Raw genomic sequence first — 10,136 nt, 5'->3', positions numbered from 1 at the left:
TGAGTAGCTGGCCATGTATCACCATGCCTGGCTTCTTTTCACTTTTTTAAAACTTTACTTTCAATTAATGTCTTTCCATGGTTTCATCTGCCATCATTGTTTGCTATTTGAGCTATTGTAGAGTCCTAATTTTAAGAGGAAGCTTACATAATTATTGAGAACATTAGCCTGAAAGCCAGGCTCCCTTTATGTTCTTAAGCATTGTTATCCTGTGCAAGTTACTCAATCTTTCTTGGCTTTGGTTTTCTCATTAGTAACAAGTACATAAAAATAGCACAACAACATAGGATTACAGTACTTGGACAAATATTTTTGTTTGTAGTATGTCTTGGTGGTTTTTATAACCACTGGTTATATCTACCTGTCTTTCTATATATTGTTAGTTTCTAGTGTTATACTATGACGTGTTTCTCATAATGTTTCTGGTAGACAACTTTTGAAAATATTATGTAAATGGTTGTGTATAGGCTATTATGTTAGTGTCTTACCATGCATCAAATATGTGCAAAACATCCCTGTTCATTCTTTTTTTTTTTTTTGGCAGAATACAGGTAACCAAATGAAAAAATAAAAGGCCAAAATAATTGTTGATTTATAAATACTATATATGAAAGATAATACAATAATCAAAATATTTGTTGGTAGATAAAGAATTATTCCCATCCCTAGTCCAAAATAGGCTACTATATCTAAAAGACTGGTACATACGTTGATTCTCATGTACTAACCAGTGCAACTGTCCTCTTTTTTATTTGTCACCAGTACATGCTTTATAAAAAATGTATTTGTTCTTTTTAGTTATATGTGACAGTAGAATATATTTTGACATATCATACTGTCTTCTTGATTTTCTTTCATCAGGTTATTTTCCCAGGTTTTAGATAACGTTAATTGTTGTAAGGAATCCTTTGGATTTATTTAGATCTGCTGGAGGCATCAGTACAGTCTGCATGTGAGTCATATTCTCATTTTCAAAAATAAAAGTTGCTTCAAATTTTCATGGGCATTCTTCTTAATCTATATTGGCCCCAATAAAGTTTCCACAGTTCTCCAACTGAGCCCAGTATACTGGACTTTACAATTTTAGTTCATGAATTTGCCTACAGCTTATGAGTTCAAATAGATAAGGTTCTTGTTTAAGGCCAACTTCAAATGAAAAATTGCCAAGTATTCTGGCCTATCCTTTTTTCTTTCTATTTTTGAAGATACTTCCTGTAGATCCTATTGGAGCATGTGTTATTCTTCATCTTATTTAAGCTATTTGACTGAGAGCCTGAAATGGGTAAAACTAGTTATAGCTAGTAGAACAGGATGCCAAGATGTGTGCACACCATCACTCTTTCTCTGGCCCCACTGTGCTGGCAGCACACCCCTAAAGGCTGCTGATGTTGTTATGCACTCAGCTGGGCTGAGTCAGATTTTCACTCCCACTGTTCCTGTAGACTTTTCTTCTGTTTCCCTCTCAGTGTCCCTCCTTTCCCACTCATGCACACTCATCTCAAAGGCAAATTTCATGGATTCTATTATTGAAAAATATAAGCAAATTTTTACATGCAGTAAAATTCAATTCTGGACAAAAGTGTGGATATTCACAAGCCTTTCTCCCTAGCTCCAGCCATCAAAGGAGAACTTATTGGTTATTACTTATCAGGTATTATATCTTTGATATTCAGGGAAGAATGATGGAAGAATGTTGGTTGGACATTTCCCAGAGTAATTGATTTTCGTGTATGAGAATCTACTTAAAGCAAAAGGAGAAAAATCTTAAGATGTATGGTAGGCTTATGACCCTATGGAAGGAGAGGTATTCAGAGTGGTTGGAGCTTGCAGGGGACATGAATGGGGCCAGGACAGTGTCATTGTGTAAGGCTTAGGAAAGAGAGGAATAAGGATGTATTCATGTCTTCTGAGATAGTACACCCCACTGTGGTCTCCTCAAAAGCCTTTTACTAAAGACAGTATTTTGAAGAGGTTGTGAGTCAGGATTTTATTTCATTTGAATGTAATATTATTTGGGAATAAATCTTAATGTGGGCATCAATACGTTCCAGTTTTATTCTAGTTACATATGTTAATAACAACAAAACACTAAAATTCAATTAATGCTAATGAGCATTATCTGAATTAATTTTTTCCTGTCCCATAGGTCCATGAGTAAATTCTTGAATTGTTTCAATAATAAATTTTTTTTCCAAATATTGAACTGTTTTTTTTCCCCTTTCTGTCTCTGACTAGTCGAATTTTCTCTTACCCTTTCATCACATTACTAATGATTACCCTGGTTATAATTTGGTCAGTCATCCATCAGAACACAATTATGATTTCTGAATATGATGGCTTTAGTGTCACTTGGGTTTTAGCTCTGCAAAATGTGCACTTTCTATATCCTATGGAAATGTAAACATTTAAAAGAAAAAACTTCTCCAGATAATATGCATCATGTGTGCATGTATATGTGTACTTGAGATTGCAAATATTTCCAAAGTTAAATATTTTCATTTTCATTATCATATTTTCTTCGAAAGCAGATATAGTCCAGTCCAGTAGTAGGTTTATTGTTTTTGTTGAAGTTAATAAAATATGTTTTCTTATTTGTAAGAAAATTTTATCAATAATCCCATACATACCCATGTTTACCGGTAAAAATTTAAATCAATCTTTTTCTCACATATTTAAAAAGTTAATTTTCACCATCAAACCTCAGCACTGATGCTTATTCAAACTTCACCTAATATTTCTGTCACAGCTGCACTGCTGAGCCCCACAAATCTCAGAGGTTTCCCACTTGTCGTAGTTACATCACCGCAGTTGCAATCTCCTTTGCCCTAGGTAGTGTTTTAGGTATGTGTTTAAGTAGTTAAGCCTTTCTGACTTAGGTATAAACCTGCTATCCTACTTTAGAGTGGTAATGCATTTTTGTGAAAAAAATTGCATAATGGGAACTGACTTAATGTATTGAGCATATAATGCATTTTTATTTAAAACTGAAATTCTATTTTTGCATCTTCTTTTGTAAATTTTTACATTTGCTTTCTTTGAAGGGTGTACTTACAAGTTCAAAGGGGTTGTTCATCCTTTATAAGGTTGTAGCTGTGATTAATGTAGCTGTTTTCTAATTCATGTGCCTTCTTAAATCTCCTGAACTCTGATCATCCACGCTGTCTCTTTCACATTTTCCCAGATTTTGGAACACACATGTGCACACACACACACATACACATGCATTCAGCCTTCCATTTTAAATCTCCTGGTTGATTATGTTAGTGCTCTTCAGAATTATTCCTATCCACAGTGTCCTTTTTTTTTGGAGTTTTAAGTAAAAAGCTTACCATTTCTGACTACTTCAGTGAGAGAACAGTGGTGGACTCTTGGTTAACATGTAGAAATTGATTGTGTTCCCTTTGTGGCTGTGCAGAGGTGACACTGGGGAAGGGACTCTGGAGCAGCACTCAGCTAGCAGCCAGATGATGGGAAGTGGTGGAAGTGTGGGTGAGGGGCTTTTCAGAACCTCAGCTCAGCCTGCTCTGAGTCGTGTGCCTGACTCCTGGGATTGCCCCATTGCCTCTGCAGACCTGGATGGGCACATGTACATACTCATATGCACTCAGCTGTTAAGAATACCTGAACTCTGTGCAGTTTTGCCAATCATGTTTGTATTTCAACATGCATTTTAAATGAGTTCTTTGTTCACTAATACTAATATTACATACTTTCTTTCCTCTGCTTCTTTGGATTCACAAAATGAAAAGTAAGACTAGTATTTCTACACAAATATTGGGACATAACTGACTGCTCATACTCCAGTGTATCTCAGACTGTCCTAATTTTTGATCCAGACATTATCAACATTGGAAATTGAATCTAATATTTTATGCTGTATTTTAAATAACTTGATAATCTCAATATGACCTGGGCACAGTAGAAAGGTTTGGTACATGTGTGCCCTGTAACAATAAAACCAGAGAAATTCCCACATCCATCTTGCCAAGCATTTTTCCTTTCTCTATGGTAGAGCAACCAAAATTCCCTTCCCACTGTTATGAAATGCAGTGTACATGTGGCCAGCCATCGCCCTCTGAACAGCAATTCAGAACACACTCTGGGCATGTGGCTGTGACTTGGCATCTGCTGACTGCTGCAGTCCTGCCTTGGGTAGCACCACCCCCATTCCTGGGAAGTCAACCTTGGATTTTCCCATGATTTCACATGGCAGTGTTCCCATTAACCTGACTTGTGTTGTTTAGCATGGTGTCCTACAGGTTTATCCAGATTGCCACAGATGGCAGGGCCTCTTGGTTTGTATGGATAAATAGTTTTCCTTCTATTCATGTTCCACAGTTCCTGGGCCCATCCATTTGCTCTTTGCTGTTAGATTGCCTTCTTATCCTGTGTTGGACAGTGTCTGATGGCACTGCAGTACCTGGGAAATATGACCTCTCTTCAGCATGCTGGTCATCTTTTGTTGGGTACATGCCTCACATTGGCATTGCTGGGTCCATAGCAGCTCCAGTTTTAACTTTCTGAGGAACTTCCACACCATTGGCCATCATAGCTGTCCTGATTTATTTTCCATGCACCATGTAAAAGGGCCCCTTTCTCTGCATCCTCACCGGATCATGTTTTTGATTTAAGCTGTTCTAACAGATGAGGCAACCCTGTGTGATGATTTGGTCTATATTTCCTGGAGCTGCAAATTTTCCACATGCCTCCTTGCCATTTGCAGTGCTGAGGTTGTCTGTGATCTCTGGGGTCCCCTCCAAATCATCGTTACCCAGTCTGTGGGATTTTTTAAAAGTATTTTTTTAGTTTAATTATATTTTTGAACCACACACAGCCTGGATGTCCCTTAACTTTCTGAGACTCTAGGAGGTTTCCTGATGCCCTCTGTTCTACAAGTTCCTTTAGACATTTTCACCAGCCACCATCTCTAGAGTTTGTGACTGATAATACAGGAGTCTTGTGAGAGGGAACATGTATGGGATGAAAAGTCCCAGGACAGAAGGCAAAGCCTGGATTACCCTGTCTTCCCCAGATGTGTGTTTTCCTCTTGTAAACCTGTAATAAACAATATGATGTAAGATTGGTAAAAACTTAATGGGCTCAAATATACAAAAGGGACACTTTTTTTTTTTTAAAGAGCAGAATGAACATATAGTAAAGATTAAACAGATAGTTATAACTTTTGAGCTGCAACTTAATTCTGCTCATAGTACTTTAAAAAGCAGTTCTGATCTCCATGCCCTGCCTAGAAGAGCAACCCTGGCACTTCCTGTCCCTCACGTCCTGCACATTTGTGCCCCTGCCATCCTGGCACCATTAAGCTCTGGCCATCAAATTCACCACTCATCCTTTAGAACACCATCCTGGTCCCCCTCATGGCCATTTTATGTGATCCTGCACTGTCCAAACACAGCTGTCCCCTCAGCCCTAACTGGTGCTCTGGAAAGCACATCCCCTGGCTACTTCCTGCTCTATTTCTCCCATAACAAAAACCTAAGGTGTGGAACATTCTCTACTACTCACTACACTATTGCCAGCAGTGTCTCATAAATGCAGGTTTGCAGTGAGCATGAATGTAACATAGATGAGTGAGTGAAGGAGGAGCTAACAACCATGGCCAAAGATTAGATAGATGAGGTAGGTCATCCTGTCCACTGACACTCACTGTAGTTTCTAGCTGTGACTAAAACTTAATGGTTACTTGCAGCTGAGGCATTTCAGTTTTAAATTTGTGTTGAAAATTCCCAATTTGATCAAACATCTGACTAAACTATTTGGCTATTTGACTCAATGTCCAGTCCTCTCCAGAACCCTAGAATTCTGTCTTAATAACTAAACTTTCTCACTCTGAGCAGCAATTGCCAAGTGTCGACTTGTCTCATTCCATCAAAACCAAACTTTCTAGTTGCTGCAAATCCAGCTCACCAAAAATTGCCTGATGTCAATCATACAAATAATCATAACTTACTAGTGCTTGCTACATAGACACTTTCACATGGTCTGCCACACCACTGTCACTCTCATCAGCCCATGCATCTCTGTTTCCCAGATCAAACACAAGCCCATGGATTAAACATGACCTTCTCTGTCAACTTTATGCTGGTGAGCCTCTTTCCTCACAGTTGAACCTCAGGCCTCCTCTTTGCTGTCATCTCCATCACCTTCTCTGTGGTCATGAGAGCCAATGGGGCTGTGATTGACTGGATTCCTGATCTACGTGGACCCCAGCTGCACATGCCCATGTATTTCCTCCTCAGCCATCTGTGCTTCATCAACATGCTTTACATGTCTACTACTGTCCCCAAGATGCTGGTGTACTACCTGGTTTGCAAGGAGACCATCTCCTTTTCTACCTGCACTGCCCAGTACTTTTGCTACCTGAGTTTGTGGAGGTCAAGTTCTTCCTGCTGACTCATGGCCTACAAAACTACAAGGCCATATGCAGACCACTGCACTACCCTGCTCTCTTGAGCTGCTGCATTTGTTGGTTCATCCTGGCCAGCTCCTGGTCTGGTGGTACTCTGGACAGTTTCCTCCTCATGCCCACCATCATGAGCCCCCCATTCTGAGTCTTCCACAAGATTAACCACCTTTTCTTCAATGTACCCACCATGCTGAGACTTCACTGTTGTGACAAGGCCACCTATGTAATGGTTATGTACATCTGCTGTGTCATGATGTTATTTATCCCTTTCTCCATGGTGTTCACAACTTATACCCAGATCTTTCTCATGGTGAATCATATGATATCAGCAGAGAGGAAGAGAAAATCCTTCACCACTTGCTTATCACACATGATGGTGGTGACCTTATTCTATGGGAACACCTCCTATAGGTATATGCTTCCCCAGTCCTGCCACATCCCACTCAAAGATAAGATCTTCTCTGCCTCCTACATCATCCTCATGTCCCTGTTAAGCCCTCTCATCTACAAGCTGAGGAATAGGGATATGATGGGGCCTTGGGGAGGGTAAGATCCTGCCATGGAGGAGCCTGCTGTGTGATGAAGGATGGACTCTGACATAGAGAACCTGTATGTGTGTCCCAGGGCACCTAGGTTGCATCATGAATGGTGTAGGCCATGCTGGCAATGGTTTCCAAGGCCAGTTCTGCAGAGTGGTCCTCAGGATCCCTCCCATCAGAGGCCTGGCACCTTGGGGATGTACACACATGGGTGACACCAGGGTCCTGGGAAAAATGGCTTGCCCTTTCTTTATTCCACTGTTTCCAGTTCTTCTCTGATTCCAGTTCTCTGGTTCATGTGGAGAACGTACCCAGATGTCCACTTGATATTGTATACCCTGCACATACTTGATGTCTTCATAATGACATTATAAACTGTCCATTGTTAGATTGCAAAGAACATTGAGGGATGTCACCATCTGAAGGTGACTGGGCATTGCAAAACCTCCAAGGGAACCCTACTCAGACTCACAAGGGGGTTTGAGGATCCAGGTAACTTTTCTTTGAGTAGCAACTGAAAACTTTCCTCCGTTATCTAAATTTGGTTCTGGAAATTTGTGAATCATGAGTTCTTCAGGAAGTCAACAATTCAGGAAAATATATATTTTATATATGGGTTAAGACTAGAAAAAATGCTAAAGCAGATATACTTGGCTGTTTCAATGAGAGGATCTCTGAGGGAGTAATTAAAGCATACCTTTGAATAGTAGTGATTTTAATTCAAATACTATTTGCAAAACCATTGTATAACTCTTCATACTTTTTGTACCTAACAGTCAGTATCTGAGGCAGTGCACATTCAGATTACTTGGTGGTGTTGAAAATGGATTATGGAAACTGAAGCAGAAGCAACCCAAGTCATCTTAGCAAAGTCACTGGAATCATATCTGTTCTCATCTATTTAGTCCAAGGGTCAGGTCCTGAAGGAAAGGGCACAGCAAAATATTGCATGGAGTTTAACATATGTTAATATGTGTTATAATGTATTACCTATATATTATGCCTATAGAAGTAGCCTTAATTTTCAGTTTTTGGGAGAACTCTCTCTTAAGTACCAGTTACACAACTTACCTAATTTATGGTTAACTGTCACTTAATATACTGTGAAATGTGAGCACTCAAAATAGATTGAAACTAACAAAGACCATTTGAGGGAAAGTCCTTGTTTTTTGACTGATGCACTAATATAGCAAAGAGAAATCCCACAGAATCATGTCTTAACAGAAATGATAAGTACTAGGCCAAAAATAAAAGAGGAATTCAAGAAGCCATGAAGAAAGGGTTTTTGTATATATAACCAATTGTAAGCAGAAGGAATGAAATATTGAGGTATGGTGTGTGTGGTGAACAGGAATGAGAGCAAAACTTTTATTTTTTATCTATTCTGTGTGATTTCCTTGTAGAATACAATAAACACAAGCATCATTGCAATGTTGTAAATATTTTCCCATCACTAATGTTCAGTCTGTTCTCTGTCCAGCTATATTACTTATGCCAGACTGTGCAGAACAATACAGAAAAAAAAAAGTCAGATGGAAAGGACAGGAGACAGACAGCTATTTTGGTTTTGGAAAAGGTAATGTATAGCTTGCATTTGATTTTCATGAGGGAACTTTGTATTCCTGTCTTGGTTTGGTGATTTTAAGCACTTCAATGTTCCACTTCTCCAAATTCAGTTAGGCTTATTGCAAAACTAAACTTTCCTTCCTAACAATCAAATCCACTGGATTCAGATCAAATCTACCCATTCATCTCCTGTACATTAATCTGTGACTGTCCATCAATTATTACCTGTGTATCAACAGAGTGCTGATTACTGAGTTGTCAATCAATTACAAATGGCTTTGTTTCTGCCATAAAATATCAGTTAATCTAATCTGACCTTGGTTGGTTGTAATTCATCCTCCAGCTTCAGTTTCTTCCTCAACCTTATTTCAATCAATCTACAAAATATTAACCATTCCATGCATGCAGGTTATTTTCCCCATATACATCAAGATTTCTAGACTACTTACCTCCAAGGAAGAAAGAAAGAGGTGAGGGATGTATGGAAGAATGGAAAGAAGGAAGGAAGAAATGAAGGAAGGAAGACAAGCAAATGCCCCTTTTATCGACTTATTGAATTTATATCAAATTGCTGAAATTTTCCATTAAAACTCAAATGATAATTCAATGAAATTTTGACATTTAGTCAATAATATTATTAGGGAGTGTATGTGTGTGTGTGTGTGTGTGTGTGTGTGTGTGCGCGCACGTGCGTGTGTGTGTAAGAGGGAATCAAACAGGCCCTAATATATATATCAGTTATTGAACTATTTAAGATCCATTCCTGGATAATTCACTTCTGCACGGCTTGGCCTGCTTGCATGGCACTGGTCATCTGCATGCTCCTATCTGTGGTGGTTGTCTATTATTGTGCATATTAACCTGTGCTTTCTGAAGGTCTTTTCAGTGTCTTTGCCCTCTCTTGCTTAGCTTAGGGACTTGTGCATCACTTTTTAGGCTCACCTTCCCCTCTGTGTCTAAGGGGTCCCTCTAGCTCATAGCACAGATTATAAGCACTTTCCACCATGCTCAGAGTTACATGGACAAGTAACTGCCAGGGTCTACTAAAATAAGGGCTGTTTCCCACATCTTATACTTGACTGTATTTCTTTCAGAAAATCCTGAGGAACCCCATGGATGTCTCCAGAAGCTTCCCTTACCCATTGCAAAAACCTGGTGCACCAGGGGGTGGGTGAAGTTCTAGATGAGAACTTGAGGGGTCCTCTAAGAAGCTGCATAGAGGAGCAGGGAGCTCCACTGCCACCTGCTTCTGGCAATTCCTCCTCATCCAGAACTGTTGTCTAGATTCTGATCTGGGCCACTAAGAGTATTTGTAATATGAAGGATAATCATATTGAGTTTGTTTTATTGCTTTTGTTTGTTTTACATGTTTTCTTGGTTCTTCATAACTTTTACTTAAGGAGAGGACAAAAAGAATTTTTCCTTTCTTCATTTATGTGTTACATTAAAATTAAAGAGTTGGGAATTTAAAGGCTTAAGAAACAAACTAGGTGGCATGTTGCTAGCACTGGGACAGAGTCTTTGCATGATGCTCTGTGGGAAAATCCCCTACATGACAGCTGTTGGCTGTAGGGCAATTTCCAGCTTAGCTGGAAGGAGTGAACTCC

The 10,136-nt window shown here is 39.3% G+C and overlaps 1 pseudogene across 1 annotated transcript; it reads left to right on the top strand.

Annotated features, from left to right (window-relative positions):
* The first annotated feature begins 6,174 nt into the window (after positions 1-6,174).
* LOC306652764 (olfactory receptor 2T6-like) lies at positions 6,175-6,974 on the top strand (annotated as a pseudogene). Its single transcript has one exon. The product of its transcript is annotated as an olfactory receptor 2T6-like (transcript).
* The last annotated feature ends 3,162 nt before the right edge of the window (positions 6,975-10,136 follow it).

Source organism: Sciurus vulgaris (assembly GCF_902686455.1).
Source record: "Sciurus vulgaris genome assembly, contig: HiC_scaffold_570_arrow_ctg1, whole genome shotgun sequence".
In the NCBI taxonomy this organism is placed as follows: Eukaryota; Metazoa; Chordata; class Mammalia; order Rodentia; family Sciuridae; genus Sciurus; species Sciurus vulgaris.
The sequence above is the reverse complement of the archived record's forward strand: the minus strand, read 5'-3'. Positions and strand labels throughout refer to the sequence as shown.